At 45.2% G+C, this 5,000-nt stretch overlaps 2 non-coding genes across 2 annotated transcripts; both read right to left on the bottom strand.

Moving 5' to 3' along the window:
• Positions 1–279: 279 nt before the first annotated feature.
• LOC126977798 (5.8S ribosomal RNA) lies at positions 280–436 on the bottom strand. The gene has a single exon (XR_007732425.1). It is a non-coding gene; the product is annotated as a 5.8S ribosomal RNA (ribosomal RNA).
• A 376-nt stretch (positions 437–812) lies between these two features.
• On the bottom strand, positions 813–2,717 carry LOC126977632 (small subunit ribosomal RNA). The gene has a single exon (XR_007732307.1). It is a non-coding gene; the product is annotated as a small subunit ribosomal RNA (ribosomal RNA).
• Between the last annotated feature and the right edge of the window lie 2,283 nt (positions 2,718–5,000).

Raw genomic sequence — 5,000 nt, 5'->3', positions numbered from 1 at the left:
TCACGAGATATCCGCGTGTGACAGCGAACGAGCGCGCCCCGGTACCGCGCCCGTCTCCGTGACCCACGTCGGGCGTGAGGCGGAGACGGCGTTGCACGCGAGCAGCACCACGCGTTGCGGCTTATTTTACATTTTCGAACGGATCGAGCGGGCCCCGGAAAACCGGCGGGGTTTACCCGAGCCCGGCCCGAAGACCGTCACTCGTTTTACACGTTTTTTAGGCGCGCAAACAGTGTTGTCAGCATACAGCGACGGCGTCGTCGTATTCTTTTATGCAGCCGGCCCTCAGACAGGAGTGGTCCTGGATATTTCTCCACGGACCGCAATGTGCGTTCGAAATGTCGATGTTCAAATGTGTCCTGCAGTTCACACTATGACGCGCAGTTAACTGCGTTCTTCATCGACCCGCGAGCCAAGTGATCCACCGTTCAGGGTAATAGTTTTTTATATTTAGAAAATACGTGAACGATCTCTGTGTGTAACAAAATATTATGTGACGCACGCATTGCGCGTACGTCGTGATCTCGACTCGCTTCGCACTCGACATGAGCGCGTCGCGAGACGCACGCGCGTCGCGTACATGCGAACCGCGCCCGCCGAAGCGTCGTGCCGGAGACGTCGTGCCGGACACCCCCCACATGCGGCGGGAGATGTCAGCGCGCGCGCGGCAAACGCGACAACGTAGCACAGAGAGCACATCGCGAGCGCGAAAATAATCAGTGATTGACACGTGATTGAAGTTATCATCGTCAACAGTCGGCTGTGAGCGAAGCGTGTCGGCGACAACGCTCGCGCACGCGACCGTTACACGTTAATGATCCTTCCGCAGGTTCCCCTACGGAAACCTTGTTACGACTTTTACTTCCTCTAAATGATCAAGTTTGGTCAACTTCCCAGCAACGCCGACGGCCGCGAAGCCACCGCGTGTCGGTCCGAAGACCTCACTAAATCATTCAATCGGTAGTAGCGACGGGCGGTGTGTACAAAGGGCAGGGACGTAATCAACGCGAGCTTATGACTCGCGCTTACTAGGAATTCCTCGTTTATGGGGGATAATTGCAAACCCCAATCCCCAGCACGAAGGAGTTTCAACGGGTTGCCCGGGCCTCTAGGCCAGGGAGAACATGTTGATTCCTTCAGTGTAGCGCGCGTGCGGCCCAGGACATCTAAGGGCATCACAGACCTGTTATTGCTCAATCTCGTGCGGCTCGAAGCCGCCGGTCCCTCTAAGAAGAATTTTAATACGCCGCCAGTGAGTTGCGCGACCCTGAAGCCGCGCACACCTAAATGACGACGCCTATTTAGCAGGCTAGAGTCTCGTTCGTTACCGGAATTAACCAGACAAATCGCTCCACCAACTAAGAACGGCCATGCACCACCACCCACCGAATCAAGAAAGAGCTGTTAATCTGTCAATCCTTCCGGTGTCCGGGCCTGGTGAGATTTCCCGTGTTGAGTCAAATTAAGCCGCAGGCTCCACTCCTGGTGGTGCCCTTCCGTCAATTCCTTTAAGTTTCAGCTTTGCAACCATACTCCCCCCGGAGTCCAAAATCTTTGGTTTCCCGGAAGCTGCCCGCCGAGCCATTGTAGTAACGTCGGCGGATCGCTAGATGACATATTTACGGTTAGAACTAGGGCGGTATCTAATCGCCTTCGAACCTCTAACTTTCGTTCTTGATTGATGAAAACACCTTTGGCAAATGCTTTCGCTGATGTTCGTCTTGCGACGATCCAAGAATTTCACCTCTAACGTCGCAATACGAATGCCCCCAGTTATCCCTATTAATCATTACCTCGGAGTTCTGAAAACCAACAAAATAGAACCGAGATCATATTCTATTATTCCATGCACGAAATATTCAAGCGGCATTTTGAGCCCGCTTTGAGCACTCTAATTTGTTCAAAGTAAAATTGTCGGCCCATCTCGACACTCACTGAAGAGCACCGCGATAGGATTTTGATATTGAACCGGCGTTTTACCGCCGGCTCACCGACGATATGCTCCGCAGACGTGTCAGTATCACCGCGGATGCGATGCACCGACAGCGCGGCGCACAAATGCAACTACGAGCTTTTTAACCGCAACAATTTTAGTATACGCTATTGGAGCTGGAATTACCGCGGCTGCTGGCACCAGACTTGCCCTCCAATTGTTCCTCGTTAAAATATTTAAAGTGTACTCATTCCGATTACGAGGCCTCGTAAGAGTCCCGTATCGTTATTTTTCGTCACTACCTCCCCGTGCCGGGAGTGGGTAATTTGCGCGCCTGCTGCCTTCCTTGGATGTGGTAGCCGTTTCTCAGGCTCCCTCTCCGGAATCGAACCCTGATTCCCCGTTACCCGTGACAACCATGGTAGTCGCAGAAACTACCATCGAAAGTTGATAAGGCAGACATTTGAAAGATGCGTCGCCGGTACTGGACCATGCGATCGGCAAAAGTTATCCAGATTCATCAAAATTAACGACTTCGGACGCGAGGCCCTCCGTCGATTGGTTTTGATCTAATAAAAGCACTCATCCCATCACTGGTCAGAGCTCTGATTGCATGTATTAGCTCTAGAATTACCACAGTTATCCAAGTAACTGAGTAAGATCTAAGGAACCAAAACTGATATATTGAGCCATTCGCGGTATCGCCTTAATACGGCTTGCACTGAGACATGCATGGCTTAATCTTTGAGACAAGCATATAACTACTGGCAGGATCAACCAGGGAGCTGCTGCAAACAACGATTGTTGTCGCCCTCAGCGCGTCATGCGTCGCGATCTCCCCTTAGGGCGTCGCGACTATGACATCTTGAACATATCGTGAGATATCCGTTCGCGCACTGTATACTATATATCTCAAAGGCATACGGTGCGCGTTGAACGAATCATAAATCGGCGATGGGCCGATTGTATGTTATGAAAGTTCAGTAACGAGAGTCCCTTCGGGTAATAATAAAAATGATGACACGCAATAGAAGCGGTATCAACGTATTAATATCGGTACACGTCGTGATCACAAATCGGATCGACGCCCGGTGCTTGAGAGGAGCGTGAACGTCTCGCACGCGTGAAATGCGCGACGCGTTCCGGCTTGCGGGCCCTCACGTTAAAAATCTTAACAGAGGGAAACCGTCGAAGCCCAGTCGGCGTCTTGGTGCGCGCAAAAAATTTACACGATCGCTTTCAACGTGACGAGGATCGCCGCAGCGTATGATACTGTAGAGAGAGTGAAGAGAGGAATTATGAGAAACGAAATCACAAAAAACCTTTCAAATCACCAAATCAAATATCATCCGCATAGGGAAACTCGAAAACGCTCGATCGACACAGCGCGGTGAGTCTGTCTCATTTTTTATATTGTAAAAAAAGAACATATAAAACAACGCGCGACACAAACACAGACACAGACACACCAGCTCTCTGCCCCGAGAGTACCAACAACCGTATTGTTATTATATCATCGTCGTTATCATCGCGCGCATTCACAAACTTACTCAAATATAAATATATATTAAATAAAATATGAATGACGATGACGACGACGAGAATAATAAAACAGCAGCAGTTGTTGTGGCTGGGGGTGGTTGGTGTTGTGCGCGTTTTTGTATTTTTGTCGTGTGCGTTTTTCACTCTTTTTACAAGAAAAAACTTGAGCGGCGTTGAATTCGGCGTCGCGAACCGTTCGCTACGGACTCGACTCTCGACGCCGACTGCCGTATGTGTGGTGCACGCGAACGATATGAACGTGTAAACTCTCTGATATGTGAATAAAGTGATTTTGATTTGATTTTACTATTTATTAATAACATAATATTGAATATGCATTGCGGCTTCGAAGAAAAAATCGTTTTTTTTTTTTTTTTTTTTTTTTTTTTTTTTTTTTTTTTTTTTTTTTTTACTTTATTAATAACGAGTACGATAATGTTCAGTAATAAACGCGCGACACGTACATTTCATTTTCCCTCCGAAACCAAATAAAAAACCTCCAAAAAAAAATATATTTCAAATCAAATCAAAATTCTTATCATACATCAATCTTACTCACCCAAACTAAACATGTAAACGTCTAAACGCAGCACGAGACGAGCCAGCTACTTGATACTACCTAAGACAAGAACAAATTACGGCAAGCGTATGTTTATTTACGAGGGCGCACCACTTTTTAATAGTCTACCTTCATCTCTCAAAAAGATTAGGTCACTAAAAACATTTAAACGTGACCTATCAGACTATATTGTTTCAAAGTTTTTATAAAACACATGTCTGAAATTGTTTGTTATGTGACAGTGCCCTGTAAAAGTGTGTAATCTTAAATTTTGTGAAGAAGAATAAGTACTATAATGTGTAACATGTATGTACTGAACATCTAAAGAACGGCGGATAAATTATTACATCATATTTTTATGTTCTCATGTAAGTGACAATATTATGTTTTTAATGAGAAATAAATATCTTTAAACGTAATTCTTTCTTACTTACTTACTTACTTACCTATTTACTTACTTACTTAGTTGCTTACTTACTTACTTACGTACTTACTTACTTACTTACTTAATCACATTCGTTTTTCGCGATTTTCAGCAAAACGGTAGGTAAGTTTTATCATAAAAGTATCTCGGACAAAAATTGTAGATCGTAAAATTATCCATTAAAAATGTATCAATACTTTGTGTTAGATTCAAAAAGTTAGTTTCCACGCCACCTATGAGGTAGTAGTGTACTTAGCGCGTTTTTATAAGTTTTTGAATAGTTATTATCTCAGAAACGGTGGCTCGTAGGAAAAAAAGTATCGGTACATTTTTTATAGATAATTTTATCACCTACACTTTTTCTCGTAGGTATTTTTATGATAAATTAATAATTAATAATTTATTTTATTTAATTAAAAAAAAAAAACGGACAGAACATGCAATTATTAGGGGACACGAATATTGGTCAAAAACTATAATGTTCTGGTGTACAAGGAACAAGAGAAAAGATGGAGACCGGCAGGGAGCGCCGCGCTCCTCGC

This window comes from Leptidea sinapis, chromosome 45 (genome assembly GCF_905404315.1).
Source record: "Leptidea sinapis chromosome 45, ilLepSina1.1, whole genome shotgun sequence".
Classification (NCBI taxonomy): domain Eukaryota; kingdom Metazoa; phylum Arthropoda; class Insecta; order Lepidoptera; family Pieridae; genus Leptidea; species Leptidea sinapis.
This window is presented reverse-complemented; position numbering and strand designations above follow the sequence as displayed.